Source organism: Indicator indicator, chromosome 1, assembly GCF_027791375.1.
Source record: "Indicator indicator isolate 239-I01 chromosome 1, UM_Iind_1.1, whole genome shotgun sequence".
In the NCBI taxonomy this organism is placed as follows: domain Eukaryota; kingdom Metazoa; phylum Chordata; class Aves; order Piciformes; family Indicatoridae; genus Indicator; species Indicator indicator.
The window spans coordinates 131,098,418-131,115,448 of NC_072010.1; positions in this window are offsets into that span (position 1 = coordinate 131,098,418).

The following is a 17,031-nucleotide window of genomic DNA, read 5'->3' on the forward strand; positions in this document are numbered from 1 at the left end:
ATTAGGAAAAAAATTCTTCACTGAAAGAGTGGTCAGGCCTTGGGAAGGGCTGCCTGGGGAGGGAGTGGAGTCAGCATGCCTGGAGGTGTTACACCAATGTGTGGATGTGGCACTTGGGAACATGGTGTAGTGGCCATGGTGGTGTTGGGGGGACAGCTGGGCTTGGTCTTAGAGGTCTTCTCCAACCTGAGTGATTCTGTGCTGGTGTCCAGATTGCACAGACAAGGAAAGCTGAGCAGGTTGGTTCACTGCCTTTATGTCACCAACAGTTGGGGTCCCATCTTCTGGACTTCCAAGAAAGCCTTGGAAGTAAGTTCTTGCAGAGAGCGTGTTCTGCAAGTGTTAGGTTTTGGCAAATCGTTTCAGAAATGTCAGTAAGTGGCAGCAGCAGTCCTGGGTGCTGGGGACTGAAGTGCCAAGAAACAGCTGCTGAAGTAGTTGAGTGCTTGGTTCTGCACATTGCATGGCAGCAGGTCAGGTTGGGAGAGGTGCAGATCAGAGCCAGCAGAAGACTCTGTGATAACAGCAGACAGCTGTTCACACTGCACACTCCCTCTCTGCATTCCTCTGTACCAGCAGCAGGAAGGCGAATCCCAGTTCCTGGGACTCCTGGCTCCTGGGCAGCTGGTTTAGAAAGTCTCTGGGAGAATCCTTTGCCTCAGCAGGGGTGTACAGGTAATTCTGCAGGGTTTTTTTGGCTTGCATGTAGCAATCACAACCTGCTGGTACATGATCCAACCTGTGCAGCTCTTGGTTAGTAGTTCTGTGGTAGTGGTTTTGTACCCAGCCAGCAGGCTCTTGCTGCTCTGAATGTGCAGATTCTGGTGGAGTGCAGAGGGCAGCTGATCTCCAGAGCTTGCCAGTGCCCAGAAGATCATCACATGCTGCCTTCTCAGCACATCCAGTTCTGCTGTCCCCATCAGGAGAAGGACACAGAACAGAGAAGCAGAGCTGTCAGTGGTTTCTGTAGGAGTGGTTCAAGTCCTCTTCCCAGGCAGTGCTCAGTGTGCAGATGTGAGCCTTGCCATGGCTCTAGTGCCAGCTGTCTGAAAAGCCTGGGGTGAGAGCTGGCAGCCTGGCACAGCAGGCATGAGCTGCCCTGCCTGGCACATCCCTCTGTCCAGCTTAGCACATCTGAAGTCAGCAGGGCTTGAGGCCTGGGGCAGAGGGATTGTGTGCCAAGGAACTCTGTCCAGCCAGGCTGGAACAATAAATGTCCTTGCAGGGGTCTTCCTCTCTCCTCTCGGGGAGGAGCAGCTGCTCTGGAGCAGCCTGTGTTGGGCAGCAATGTTCCCTTTGTGCAGGCATTTCAGGGCAGCCCACAGGCTGGGGCTTGTTCCTGGTTCTGAGAGTCAAACCTCCTCTCTCAATTCCTGATTCCTGTTTTCCCACAGCCTGGGAGCTGTGGCAGTCTGAGTCATGCTGACCCTGCTGAGCCCAGCCAGACCTGCTGGCACACTTACCTGTGAGCAAGGGGCTCAGCAGAGACACCAGCCAAGAGGACAGGGTCAGAAAAACAGCACCCAGGTCATGCTAGTGACAGGTGACTGTTTCTGCAGGGATTTAAACCCTTGGGTAGATGTCCAGGCATGAGCTTGGGTATGTTGTTTGGTTTAGTTTCTCTTGGGCTTACTTTGCTGAGGAGCTTCCTGAGTGCTATCTTTGCACTCCAGGCATGCTGCTGGGCAGGAGCTAGGGCAGCACTTTGAAGGGCAGCAGAAGTCCCTAGTCAAGAGAGAAGCTCTGCCAAAGCCTCCCAGGGGAAGAGCAGAAGAGTAGGAGGTTTACTGCTGCTGTTCAGTCATGTTAACTTTTGCTTTGAGGAGGAGAGGCTCCTTTGCTCTTCTCTGCGGCCTCAGGTCTCTGATATGTGACAGCCTTATCCCACAAATGGATTGAGACATTCATGATGCACAGGTGCAGGACAGCAGCTGCAGCAAAGGCTGCCAGAGCTTGAGGTCTGCACCAGCCCAGCCCCTGCCTGCAGTGCTACATTCACAGAACCCTGGTGCTTCCCTGTGGAATTCAGGCCAGGTTCACAGGTTGGTGACACAAAGCTCAGCTCATCCTGCTCCTCATGGCCTAAGTGGAGAGGTGGTGAATCCTGTGCCCTGCTGTGACCCTCACCTCTGCTGGGCTGTAGTGAGGCCTTCCAACCAGCCAGCTCTGCCTCTGTGCCTGCCCCTTCCTCTCCTCATAGCCCCAACTATGGTTTGAACTGAGCAGGGGATGGCTTCTTTGTAGTCCTGAGCCTTTGAAAAGCTCTCCAACGTCAGGGGGAAAGAGCAGAAGCTGCCAAGAGCTTGCAGAGCTCATGGCTGGTGGGAGTCTGCTTTTCTGCACAGCCTGTGCTGCTCCCACAGGGGCATTTGGAGAGCTTGCCTGCTTCCTTCCTGCCCCAGGGATCAAACATTGATGGCCAAAACAGTCCCCCTGGTTCCCGCAGCACAGCTCTGCTTTCTGTTCCACAGGACAGATCCCTGCTGGATCAGATCTGACACAGAGCTCCCCTTGGGGAAGCCCTCGGGTGCCTGGCTGGGCACTTGGGCAGGTGCCTGTGGAACACCCCAGGAAACACTTCCTCTGCACAGCCCTGACCTGCAGCCCATGCTGTGTCCCAGCTGCCCACCTCATGGCTCCTTAATCCAACAGCTTCTCCTCACATTTTTTTTTAAGATTCCTGCAGTTAAGGCTCATTTTTAATTCAGCTCTGCTTACTGGCAGTGGATTTCAGTGCTGCCTACCACATTAGAAACTTTTGCTTTAATTTTGCCTCTTCTCAACCTCACTAAGAAAATTCAGCACTCATGAGCTGTGCTCAGATGCTGCTACCATTTTTAATCTATACTTAGATGTGAATTTTCAATGCACAAGCTTTTAAGAACTCCAGAGTAGAGTGGATTTCTGGGGGGGTGGCAGAATCTTTCTCCTTTTTCCAAAGGAGTATGAAATTCTTTAATGGTCATAGAGTCACAGAATGGCTCAGGTGAGAAGGGACCTCAGAGATCATCTCCTTCAACCTCCCAACCATGCCCAGCTAGACTCAGCTGCTCAAGACCTTCAACACCCCCAGGCAGGAGGCAGCCACAGCCTTCCTAGGCAGCCTGTGCCAGACTCTCACCACCCTCACACTCAACAACTTCTTCCTCAGCTCCACTCTAACCCTGCTCTGCCTCAGTCAGAGCAGCTCTGCACTCTTTCTGGTGTCAGCTTTGCCCCTCAGCATGTCTGCAGTAATCAGCAGGAGCAGCACTGGGCTGGCAGACCCCATGAGGTGCCTGAGAACAGGCAGCAGGGGTGAGCCCAATCCTCACTCCTGTTCCTGTCCCTTGCAGTGTGAGTCCTCACCCATGGCCATGGTGCATGGAGGGGTTGGGGTCATCTTCCACTGTCATTCCCCGTCCCCCCCGTCCCCCCCCCCCCCCCCATGCCAAAGCCTTCCTATGAATTAATGCTAGGAAGCAAACCACAGCCACCAGCCTGTGTGGAGCAGTAATTAAAGCAGTAATAATTGCCACCTCAGCAGGACCAGAGCTGGGCTTGCAGGTTCCAGCAGGGGATATTCAGCCCTGCCTAATGATGTTTTCTCTGGGGTTGCTGTTCCCTGGTGCTCTCCCTGACTGTCCATGGTTTGTGTTCAGTCACTCAGAGAAGGCCTTGCAGTGGTGGTTGTTAACTGAACTGCTCCAGAATGCACAACTTCACTTTACTCCAGGTGGGTTCAAGCCCTGTGCACTGCAGCAGGTCTGACCTGCCACTGGCCAGGGTGCCTCTGTGGAAGCACAAATGAGCACAGCTATGTTCCTCAGGTGGTGACTTGGTGCTCCCAGCTCCCTGCAAAGCAAAGGCAGCCTGCAGTGCCTCGCAGGGTGCATGTCTGCTCTCTGGGTGCCGTCCTTGCCTCTTCCAAGGTCTGATCACCCACATTGTGAGTCTCAGCAGGGGGGCTTGGTGGGTAGCCTCACATATATGCTACCCCTTTGCCCAGGCTTTCTCAGGAGTTGCTGTCATTTGGGGCTTTGTGTGGCTACAGCTTGGCTACATTTCCAAAGAGAAAGGCTGAGAACTAAAAAAATTATAAACATTTCCAACTTCCAACATGAAGCTTTGGGGCACAAAGTGTAAGTCAAAAGACAAGTTGTCCTTACTGCTACTCAGCTAAGCATCATCTCCAGAAGGAATTGCCAAACTGTTTGGAGTGTGCCAGCCAGAACAGGAGGGGTTTCCTGCTCACACAGCTGCCCTGGGACAGGGACAAGTCGGTCAGTGGAAGTTCCAGGAGAAGGTTCCTGGCTACAGACACTGAACTCTCCAAGTGCAGAGCTGCAGCTTGCAGCTTAGAGCAAGGTCTTGGCAGAGCAGCTGAGCATTAGGCCACCAGCGAGGTAGCTGCAGGGTGCCCTGAGGTGGTTCTGGTGCTTGTGAGACTGCAGCTTGGGAGCCAGCTTTGAGACATTCTTTACCTGCTTCTGTGGTCCTATGTGAGTAGTGATCTGAGCACAGAGCCTGTAGAGCCTCCACAGCAGAGGTGATCCTGAGAGAGGGCTTCAGAGCCATCTGTGGGTGCCGCCCAGCCTTGGCATCTTGTATCAGTTACTAGGAACAAAAAGGAAGCACACAAATTCCTCAGCTGTTCTCTGTACACTTAAACAGGCCTTAGCTTTCTCCTTATCAGTTTACAAGGCTTATCTTTACTCCAGCTGATGTGCATTGATTTCCCTCACCTTGCTAGAGTCTCCTATCAGTCTATTCTGAATCAGAGAAAATCTCACCTCAGTGGCCCCTGCTGAGCTTCTCTGTTTGCAGCACACTGCAGCCACAAAACCATTTGCAGCCTGTGTTCTCAGAAGCAAACCTCCACAGTTCAATTGGTGTTGTCTTAACAACAAGAGAGTATCACTGGAGGAAGAACAGCAAAGTTCCTCTGATGCCTGAAAAATGGAGTTCTAAGAGAAGAAGGTATTTTGGGATGCTACTTAAATAGGCAAAATATGGTCCTTCAGACCCTCTGGGAAGAAATAAAAGAGTATTTAATTTCCTGTGACCTGAGTTCAGCCTGCAGCACATGGGCTGATCAGTGATCAGCGCAGGCTACAATGCTGTTCACTGAGCCTGCATCTGCCTGCGCTGCCCTTGGGTGTGCTGAGCAGGAGCTGGTGAGGCTGGAGGTGTCTAGGAACAGGAGAGGTATTTCTGACCACTGCACAGTGGACTTGTGGCAGTGGGACAGGCAGGAAGATCCACATGGCCATGAGACCTCTTTCCATGTCCTGCCTCCCTCATGCAGTCTCCCTGCAGTCCCTCTGTGCAGGCCCTTCTCTCCCAGGCAAGAGGTGGGCACGGCTGGATACTTTCTAGTGGGCAAGGCTGGAAGAGCAGGATCCCTGGGATCCATGGCCATGAAGGTGGTGTTTGTCTAGGGCCCAGCATGCCTCAGTGCTTCCCAGCAGAGTTTTGGCTGAGGCCAGCAGGTGCTCCTCCCTGTGGCTCCAGGGCCAGGCAGAGGATGAATCCCAGGACCAGTTTGGCTGCAGCTCCACCACGCTGGGAGGAAGAGGTCTTCCCCATGCAGAAGCAGAAGGAGCAGCTGTGGACCTGGCTGGGTTATCACTGACATGATCTGTGTCCTTTTTGCCAGGGAGAGAGGCCAGCGTGGATGAGCTAATGCAGCACATCACCAAGCTCTGCAGCTTTGCTCCCTCCGCAATTCAGTGTCCATGGCTCCAGCTGCTTGCTTAGGAGCTTTAGGGAAAGGGGAGCAGTGCAGAAGGGGGCAGGGAAAACAAATGGTTCAATAAAAGACTTTGGAGCCTGACTTCTGCTGAGCAATGGGCTCCTCCCTGGCTGTAACGCAGCCTCCAGGAGGTGTGGATGTGGAGATGATGTTCCTTAGGAAAGCTGAGCTCCCTCAGCATGCCCCAGCAGAGTGGTGTTTGTGCAGGTGAATAAATACACTGTGGCTCACTCCCCCCAGCCCCAGCAGGTCACTTTGCTTCAGGTGTTTTGCAAATATCAGGGGAAGGGACATAACTCTTGTGTCCACAGCTGGCTGCACAGGGAGAGAGCTGCTGTGAGCTCTGTGCTTTCACAGCTTTGCTGGGGCTTTGCTGAGCTGCTTCCAGCTTAGAGATGAGGGAGGGAAAATGTGTAGGGGGAAAAAAAGTTTCTTTCCCTCAAGCATTTTATTTGCCCATTTTTTTTCCTTCTCTGCTTCATGATGATGTTATTATAAATGATGTTTCTTTGTTCCCACTGAGAAACATTCCATACAGAGAGCAGTGCCTGGCCTGGAAGGTGTAAGCTCCTGAGACAAACAGCACAGCTTTTAACAGAGCAACCAGTGCAGGACCCCTGCACACTGCTCTTTATATTAATATCATTACAGTCACAAGAAAAAGAGAGGGGGGAAAAATTGGGATAATTTGGCCAAACTCTTCTTTGTGCAGCTTCTCTGATGTTTGTGGAGGCACAGGAGGAGAAGGTCTGACCTCCCCTGCTGGTAGTCTGAATGCACTGGAGCAGAAGCAGAGGATTTACCCCAGCTGAGCAGTGCTATGCAGAGACTGCTCTGGGGCTTGGCAACTTCTTTTGCCCTTATTTGTTAGTAAATTTCTCTGTACAGAAGACTGAAGGACACCTGTGGCTGAATTTCTGAAATGCTGGGTTGCTGCTGAATGGTGCAGGGAAAAGGCCAAGAGAAAGGAAATAAATCCTTTTACAGGACTGATAGCCACTCCTGAGGGAGCTGACCTCAGCCAGCAGACTGTGAAGCTGATAGTTAACCAGGAACAGGAAGGTCCATCATTTGATAATGAGCTGCCTGCAAACCCATCTGATGAATACAGGCTGGCAGACAAAATCTCCTGGCATGGCACATCCACCTGCAGGGCACACTGCAGATGGCACGACAGAGCCTGACCATCTGACTCAGCCAGGAGATGGTGATGGCAGAGGGAGGTGCTCCAGACGGTTCCTCACTCTTCAGGTGCTGCAGGAGCAGAGAATTCCTCCCTCCTGAACAGAAAGCTGCCTGGCAGGAGCCCCACAGTGCCATGAGGTGCCCCAGGAAGCCACGAGGTTGACTCTCCACCTGGTCTTGTGATTCCTGCCTCCTCATCCTCACTCTGAAATGCATGGTCTGCTGATTTATTTCTGCTGCTTTCCCCTCCAGGTGTCACTGCAGGGCAGACTGAGGGCCATGCACAAGGCCAGCTGTGGGGTTGATTCCTTAGGGTACTTATTTGCCTTTCTCCGAAATGCAGGCAGAGCTGCAGACCTCTGGGGACTCAGTGCCTGGTGTGAAGGCAGTGAGACATCTCCAGGGCATGGGAGGCTCCTCGGAGGCACTCCTCTTCACTTTGCCAGCTTTTTTCTGTGCAGTTCACCTGGGAAGAGTTGTGAGTGGCTGAGGCACTGCAGTCAGCTCACTGCAAAGCAGCTCTCCTGCTAGAGAGATGCTGATCTGAGGCACCCCATGGCCTTCCTGTCCCCTGCACTATGGCTGCTCCCTGCACTGCTGCCCTACTCGTGTCCCACTGGCAATCCTTTCTGGGACCCTTCAGCTCTGTGTGCAAGCCTGGAAGCCATGAGGGTGTCAGCACTGCCTGAGCCTAGCTCAGGTGGTCAATGACTTCAGGACAAGGCAGGCTTACTGGAAGTCCTTGCTGCTTTGTTGAACAGGAGTTGGACTCGTTCTGCTGGTGGTGCCTTTGGTAGAAGCCTTCAGTAGACTGTGGGAGTTCAAATCAGTCATTCCACTGGCAGTAGGGGAGTAAAGCTTTCTACTGCTAAGCCTTCTACACTTTCCATCACCTCAGCCACCTTGCCTAGCCTGTGATGCCTCGGGCTGAGGGCAGGATACAGCTCAGCTTCCAGCCAGCAGACACGGACAGTACCACAGCTGAAAGCTGCCTGTCTTTCCACCAGGGAGACGAAGGGATTCATGTTGGGTGGTTTGGTGGTTTCTTCCCTCAGAACCTGGTTTCCATGTCTCTTGTTGGGCATTTGAAGCCATCACACTTGGGTACAGCTGGGCAGTAGACTCAGGAGTGGTGGTTCATAAGCTCTGCTTTCAGGACACCCAGGTGACCAGAAAGGATACATCCAGGGTATGAGCTGGGCAGTTTCTTGTGCTGTGACTCAGATCCTGCAAGATCACTTCTCCTGCTGAAGTGCAAATTGCAGGGTGGCTGAGGGGGGTGACTGCTTGGTTAAAGCATCCTCTGTAGAGTTTTTAGTGTTGCCTACAGGCATGGAAGTGAATGGGGACTCTGCTAGCACCAAGCTGGCACCTGCTCAGCTCCCTGTCCTGAGTGTAATGCACCAAGCCGTCAGTTACAGGTAGGTGTCTGTGGCGCAGTGCTTGCAGAAATGAGCTCCTCAGGCTTAGCAGATACTCTGGAGGAGCTGAGGGCCTTTCTTAGCCAGGAGTGCTTCATGCATGTGAAGCTCAAACGTGTCTCGATGGAGGGAGGCAGCTCCCACTGGTGGTTCTCATTCCATTCTTGCCTTCTTGAGAGGCTGTCTCCAGGCTTTGGTGATTTTTTTGCCCTGTACCATTTGCTTAGCCATGTATTTGGTCAAACATCCCCAAGAAGGGAAGTAAGGACACAGTGAGGGTCAGTAAGAGGAATCTGGCTTCTGCCTCTCCCTTTCCCTAGCTACATTTTGCCTTGTGCCCTTCATCTGTCTCTCGTGCCACTTCCCTGTAGCTGGCAATGACAGCTTGTTAAGGTTGCTGCTTCTGTTGACATCGGCAGCAGAACATCAGAGCTGCCTCCCAGAAAACAGCTGGGGGCAGTGTGGGCAGAATGTGAATGAAGGCAGACCTGGCTGCCAGGGGGGATGTGCAGTTAGGGGCCATAAGCTGAGCATCAGACCTTGTGATGCAGCCCTGCTTGGTCTTTGAGGCCAGCTCTGCAACCTAACTCCAGTCACTGGCTGCACTAGCAGGGCACACCAGATTTTGCAGCCACCATGGTCTCCCGAGGTGCAAGCCTTAAGGCAGAGCCTTTCTGCACACCAGTCCTTTGTACTGATGCAAACACAGAGCATTGTCATGACTGGAAGCAGACCCCCAGTGCAGAAACGTGCCACGAGCTGCAGAGAGTGCAGGGGCTCAGGAGAGTTTGCATCACAGGGCCAAGAACAGCCTGACGCAAGAGTGGCAAACACCATTTACCTGTCCCTGACTGTGACTGGGACACATCAGCTGTGGACACTTGACTTTCTCCAGGCACAGCTAAGTGTCATACTTCAGCAAGGTACAAACCCAAAGCATCCTAGCTCCTCAGAACTCAGACTTCCCCTGGAGAGAAGGTGTAGCTAAAGGCAGAGCAGTGAGTTCCCAGTCCCATTCAGCTCCCCAGCGTTCCTGAGGCTGCACAGGCTCCGAGCACACAGCAGTGCCCTTGGCTGGGCTGTGCAATCACAGAATCATATAATCATGGAATCATAGAATCAGTCAGGGTTGGAAGGGATCACAAGGATCATCTAGTTCCAACCCCCCCTGCCATGGGCAGGGACACCTTATACTACATCAGGCTGGCCTCAAACACCTCCAGAGATGGGGCCCCAACCACCTCCCTGGGCAACCCATTCCAGGCTCTCACCACTCTCATGGTGAAGAACTTCTTCCTCACATCCAGCCTGAATCTCCCCACTTCCAGCTTTATTCTGTTCCCCCTAGTCCTATCACTACCTGATAGCCTAAAAAGTCCCTCCCCAGCTTTCTTGTAGGCCCCCTTCAGATACTTCAGATGCCTCTGCCCAGTCTGCCCTGCCTGCTGAGGGCAGGCTCCCAGCTCATGGCACAGTGCAGAGCAGAAGGCTTTTGCCCAAGTCCATTCCCATTACAGTTCAGGCTGCAGTGATGTTTGTAGCTGATGGCAGCTCTCAGTAAGTCACCACTCACACATTCTATGTACATCACATTAGTGCTACCTAATTGTGTTTAGTTATTGATTGAAGCCTGCTCTGCCTCTGCAAAATGGACTCACCCACACTGAGTCTGGCCAGATCCACGGAGGTTTATGTGGATCCAAGTGGTAGAGGAGAGAATTCAGCCTCCTAGATCAGTGATGGAAATGTATTCTGTCACAGTGGCTCCAAAGAAGAAGCCCACAGTGTCTGTTTGTCCTTCTAGCCATTCCCCACAGGACAGAAGTGCCAAAGAGTTTCTGGATCCTTCCTGATATGGCTTCTTATCAAAATCCTACCCAGAATGATGCTGTTTGAATGAAGAGGAGGGGAGATTAGGTACTGAGCTGAAATGAATGCGGATATCCACAAACCACACTCTCCTGACTGCGTAGTTACTCCCCCAGAGGCTGCTTTACTCTTTCTGCACCCTCTGATAAGAACTCCAGCGGAAGGAGAGGAGGAGGCTTCTCAGGAGTCTTTCAGGGGAGGACCACTCCTGGAAGCACCTCCAGCAGCCTCAAAGCTGTGAAGTAGAGGACAGAGTCCCAGGCCCTGGCACAAGAAGAGGATTGCGTTCTAAACTATGATGACTCAAATTATTCCTGCATGTTGCCCAAGAAGGAGGCATCACCCTGAGACTTTATACACCTGGGAACCAAAGAGGCCCCTGGGAGGTGAGTCCTGACTCAGCTGTTCCCCTCCATCGAGTTTCCCATGAGATAATTTTGCCAGACCAGCAGGTTAAAATGTTTTAAATCAGAGGTTTTTCCTGTTCCCTGTTTGGACTACCAAAACATGAATTGGTTTCTCTCGCATCGATGCCAGAGTACTCTTGAAGGCACTAATCAAACAAAACCCTTTTGCTGATACATTCCTGAAGGGTAGCACTGGGGTTTTAGGGGGATTTGAAAGATTCTGTGAGGAACTGAGAAACAACCTCAGGCTAGCCTCTGGTCTGTGTTTTCCAATAGTGGAGCCTCAGTGCAGAAGCCACCCTGGGATGCTTTCCTTCCATGACAGATCTTCAGCTCACTTTCTGTCAGGAAAATTGGATTCTGAAGGCTTCTCTTTCCCAAACAGCTTTGGTATTCTCACAGTCTTCCCTCCAGCAGAAGCTGTTTGCTTTCCACTTGTTTGCACTGCTGAGCAATTAATGGGTTGAGAAGTAATGGGGAGCCAGCGAGGAGTCCATCTGCAGTGCCTGCTCAGCTTGCCCAACCTTTGCCAGGCTCAGCACAGGCAGGAGATTGGGAGTCTGAAGGTCAGTCAGGAGCATTAGATTGGGAGAAAGGCTCAGGCTGTGGAGGCAAGTTGCTGCCAAAGAGAGGATGGTGTCTAGGGCTGTGTTTGGGGCTGTGCAGCCCTGTGCAGAGCAGGAAGCTGAGGTCTAGCTGGGGCTTTTCAGGGCTGTGCATCCGAGAGCCTTTCCCTCTTCAGACTCTCACTTCACTCCCGGTCTGCAGGAAGGAGATTCCTGTGAGGAGAAACCTGTGGCATCTCTGCTGGGACTGCCCTGCAAACAGAAAGGCAGCAGATGCCATTGTCCCACTTGGTTGGTGATGGGGCAGATGTCCCTGCTCAGCAGGCAGCTGGGGCTACCTCCCCTGGAGCTGTCAGCCAGGAGGAAACAGCTTGCAGCCCATGTGACACTTCAGCAGAAGCAGCAAACATTACATTAATGTTTGTAGGGACCCAGTGACCTGGCACTGTGGTGTTGGCAGCCCTGCATGAGCTGCCCCAGCATCTGCCAGCTCTGTGGCCAAGGCAGCTGGGAGCCCTTGGGGACACCTGGCCCTTGCCTCTGGTGACTGCATGGCAGGGGACAAAGGGAGGGGTGTCCTGTGGCTGAGCCACCTCTGTGCCCACCTTGAGGGGGAAAACCAGAACTGACATAACAAGCAGCATCCACAAGATCAGGCCTGCCCTGGCCCAGGGAAGCATGGAGCAAAAGAGGAAGATGTTGGTGCTACTCATTGTGCACTCATGGCATAGACTGGGGCGGAGAGGAGCAAAAGAGGAGGATGTTGATGCTACTCATTGTGCACTCATGGCATGGACTGGGGCAGAGAGGAGCAAAAGAGGAGGATGTTGATGCTACTCATTGTGCACTCATGGCATGGACTGGGGCAGAGAGGAGCAAAAGAGCCAGGGGAAGGCTATGGGCAAGGAAGGGCTGCCTGGGGCAGCCCCTGTTGCATTGCTCCACAGGTGGCTGCTGAGGAGACCTCATCCATGCTCAGCCATTCCACAGCTGTGCTCATGCTGCCAGGAGCTTTGTCTCTGCCTGGAAGCAAGCTCTCACTCACCCTGTGCACAGAACCCAGGTCTTCCCCAGGCTAACACTCGTTGGTGCTGGTGGGGAAAGGAGAGCCCCAAAGCACTTGGAACATGCCAGATGTGAGGAGCATGAAGAATCCTGGCTGCAGAACCCATGAGCTTCTGCTAGGGAACAAGGGTGCTGAGACTGGAACAGGCTGCCCAGGGAGGCTGTGGATGCCTCCTCCCTGCAGGTGTTCAAGGCCAGGCTGGATGAGGAGCAGCTGAGTCTAATTGAGAGGTGTCCCTGGGCATGGTGGGGAGGTTGGAGATGAGCTCTGAGGTCCTTCCCAGCCTGAGCCATTCTGTGGTTCTACAACTGGGAAAAACTCCAGGTAAAAGAAGTAATATTCAAGGCTGAGATTTCCATAGCACTTAGTGGTTTTGAATGCCTCACTTCCTGGGTATTCCACCAGAGAAGGCTTTGGAGGCCTTATGCTCAGAGAATAATTGCTTGGCATTTCCTGCAATGATGTCTCCTTTAACATATTCCAAGTGGTGCATGAAGAGAGACAGCAACTGAAAAATCACAAGGCCAGGATGTTCTTTCCTGACTTAAAACAGTCAGACAAAACATATTGCTGTGCTGAGACACAGCTCCTCAAGGACTCTGAGCACTCTTCTCCTTCCTCTGAAAGAGATATTAATCATAGCATGTCTGGAATCTCAGGGTGCACTTCAGCTGTGTCACCAAAGAGAGGATTCATATCTGATATTGAGGGAGCAGGTGAGACATGAAATGATACTGCTTTAATCTTTAATGAGATTCCTGGGTTTAGCATTTAGCTCATCTGCTCAGTGACACAGAAGAGCTAATAATACACTGGGGTTGAGGGATTCCTTCACCACAGGCAGCCCCATTTTCTGAGGCTGCAGGAGGCTGCTTAGATGCTCCAATGGTGCATGAATATAATAATAATAATAGAGATACCCTGTGTCCTTGGAGCCCAGCGAGCAGAGCTGCAAAGTTATCATTAAAAGACCTTGATTTTCCATGATTTCAACCCTGACGGGTTGTTGGGTTTTTGGCTGGGGTTTGATTTGGTGTGGTTTTGCTGGGGTTTGGTTTTTTTTCTCTCAGGGGGTGGTGATGACCCTCTTAAAAGAGAGGACCATTAGAGCACTGTCCAGCAGATGCAGTCAGACTTCCACAGAGCAGAGCTGCCCTCCAGTACCCATTAGTGCTGGGCAGCACTGGAGCTCAGGCAGAGCTGGGCCCTTTCCCAGCTGCCCTCATCACAGCAATGCCTCTCTGTGAGTGGCTAGTGTTGGGAACCTGCCTGGTGATTTCCATTCAAAGGAGCAGGTGGTGACAGTGTGGGGTCGCCTTGACCCTTTGGGGCTGAATTCCCTCCCTTCCTGTTAGTCTAAGGAGCGTGGGCTCTGCTCTCAGCCCCACCACTGCCCTGTTCTATGGCTGCTCCTAGGACACTTCCCATCCCTGGGGCTCCCCTTTCCCTGGTCCCTTTGACAGATCCTGCTTAGGAGCCCCATGCTGGCCGTGGTGGGCTCTCACCTCAGGCCAGGCTTGCAGGGCAGCCCAAGATGGTGTCCCTGCTGGCCAGCTCATTCCCACACCTCCCCACTTCCAACACCACTGAGCTCCTCTCTTGCTTCAGCCCTTGTGCTCCTCAAATCCCTTACCCTCCCCTTCTGGCACCTGGGTCAGGAAAGAACAGGCAGTGCCCAGGCTGCTGTGGGGACACCACCAGCAGATTGGGGTTGGTTTCTATTGCTTGTATTAGCAAAGCTCTCTTCTCTTTGTGGGATGGGATAGGCTAAAAACCTGAAACCAACTCCAGCACCCACAACACAGTCACCTTCTGGGTGTGCTGTGAGTCCAGCCTCTGAGCCCCAGGGGACCTTCTGCTGAGCGTGTCCCAGGCCTGGTCTCTTGGGGGTGAGGAAGGGCATCCTTGCACAGGTTGTCCTTCTCCCACTCCAGGCTCTGGTGTTGCAGCCTCTGCTTGGGAGCCACGGGGAGCTGTGTAATGACTGAAAGCTGCTTTGCCTTTGCAAAAGGCTTGCTGTGCTCTTTGCTTCTTTGTGGGAAGCAAAGAGGAGTCACAGCAGAGAAAAGGGAATTCTTCAGGAGCCAAGGGATGAAGATGACATTTCCGGACACGTTCAGTCACAGGCCTGACCTCATCATGTCAAAGGCAGAGCTCGGTATCGCCTTAGGGAAAGCAAATGGATGGCACAGCCAAGGGCAGGTGGGAACCTGTCAGTCCTTCGTTTGCTCTGTGCAAATGCATTTTCCCCAGGTGATGCTAAGGAGCGTTTTTTTCCCCCTGTGGACCCCCAGGGGTCTGGCCATGTATTTCCAGGCATTAGGAAGAGATGTGTCCAGCTGCCACCCTCCTGGTGTGGCACACAGCATCAGCCATCCCCAGCAGCAGGCAGTGCTGAAGGTCTTGCAGCGAGCTGGCAAACCTCTTTCTGCATCAGCTAGAGAGCTGTTCAGATGACCAGAGAGAGTTGTTGGTGCTTGGTGCCAGTAAGCTCCTAGCTTTAGCACAAGTGCAATGTACCAACTCCCCAGAATTCTCTGCTTTTTCATTAAGCTTACCTCCCAGGGCTCCTTCCCAGCAAAGCTGTGAGTCTGGTGTGCTTGCTCCTGCCTGTGTGCCTTTCCCAGAGGCAGCTTTCCTCATCACTACCTGAGATGCTTATGTGGACTTGAGCTGCTGTTCTTCCTCAGAGGACACTAAAGAGACCCAATCCACTCTGAGTGTGTGCCCTGCCAGAGTATCTCCAGTGCTTCACACTGGAAACTTACCCTACCCTGGGGCCTGATCTAGGAGCTGCTGGAGTCAGTGAAGCACCTTCCTTTCCCTCCTGGTTTCAGTGAGGACTGCACTGCAGCTGGGAGCAAATCAGTCAGGTGGGTTTGCAGTGCCTGGCAGGCCTTACCTGCTTGCACGCATCATCTGTGCCCAACATTCGGGCAGATCGCTCTGAGGCTCAGCACTCATCGCTGTGCAGCTACAAACTCTGTCTTCAAAAGGAGAGGCACCTCTGAGGACTCTGCTCACAGATTACTCACCTGTTTACACACAGGGCAAGAACAGAGCAATCTTCTCATGGATGCTGCCTTCATACCTCAGATGCAGTCAGCAGAATGTTCTAGCAAACTGTGTGGTCAGTGCTAACAGCCAAGCACTGCAGCTGAACTTGCGGTGCAGCTGCTGGGGGCACCTGAGCCTCACTGCAAGAAGGGAGGTGCTGAAGCCCTAAGGAAATCAGGCTGGGCACAGCCCAGGAGAAACTCAGGAGTGCTGCTGGCCATGCACCATGCTGGAGGTGGGGAGCAGCCTGCCCCTCCCCAGGCCTGGCTCCACAGAGGTCAGTGTTCTGCAGATGCTGCTGCCATGCCCTAGCCACCTTCCCAGCACAGTCCTTGGCACACCCCTGGGGGCTGCAACAGCCCCACTGCTGCAGGACAGCCAGCTGAATGTGCTGTGCCAGGCCTGGGCAGCAGGAGGCTGCTTCTGAACTCCTCTGTGCTGGGGAAGGGCTGGGCCCTGGCAGGAGCAGTCTGGCTGCTGTCAAAGAAGGGAAGAGTGAGGAACTGATAGTACCACATTTAGCTTTATTGAAATTGAACAAATACCTTTTGTTTCTTAATAAACCCTTTTACAGCTAGTTTAAAATGTCAACAGTTGGTTCCTCTTATGGTACAGGTTGTCTTCTTCTGTGTAAGCAAAAATACCATCTGCTGGTTTCTTTTTTTATTTCTTTTGTTGTTTCATTTTCTACTTTAAAACACGTAGCAAGGATCTGAACAACACAGACCTGGCACCAAAAGGTGGCAGGGTCTGGAAATCACAGTACAGTTTAAAACTCTGAGGGTAATGAAGGACATTTCAGATGACAGCCACTTTGAGTCAAGACAGAAACCAGAGGTCTGCCAAGGAGTGATGCTTGCCTACAGGGCTATCGACTGCAGCTACCATGGTGGCGGAACAGAAACTCGACACGAAACGGAGCTACACCTGGAGCGAACAGGTCCTTGCCAAGCAGTGAGGTGTGGGGCAGCATGGCAGGGAAGGTACAGTTTGGCACCTGGAGCTGCATGAAGAACCAGCAGAGACCAAAGGCAGTGAGTGCACTGCCTCCCAACAAAAGGCGAGCAGGAGCCTCACTGCCTGTGGGGTGACAGCTAGCAAAGAAATCACAGAGCACACGAGCCCAGCCCCGGAGGCACAGGGCTGGGCAAGCAGGGCAATAGCCAATGCACAATAGCCACCAGGAGAGCAAAGTAGAAATTGACTTTTTTTTTTTTTCTTTTTCCCCTCTCCCCTGTCAGTAGAAATAATTTACAACCCACAGAAGGACTCCCTGGTGAAACCACTAACTACAGAGATGGTGATGGAATGCAGCTCGGCAGACTTGTTTGAGATAGAAAGGCAACAGTATCCTGAAAGGTTTGGTCCTCTTGCAGCTCACTGCACTGCAGCCACCCCAGTCTCTTGCGGATGCCTCAGGAGCGATGTTTGGATTCTGATTCCCTTCTGCTTTGAGAGGTGAGATCCTGGTGACAAAGCTGGGTACAGTTTGGCCCCACCTGGAGATGCCTGACCGCTGCTGAACCTGGAAGAACAGAACTGAGAGCACAGAGTGGGACCCTCCTTGGCTGGCCTCACGCTTCCCACACAATCTGAACTTCTTTTCCTCTCACTTTCTCCTTGGTGCCCTGGGTGTGGGGGGAAAGAAAGCCTCGGTCCAAAGGACAGACAGACACTTCCCTGGGTGTGTCCCTCGGGCTCAGCAGTCCTGGTGGCCCCCAGCTGC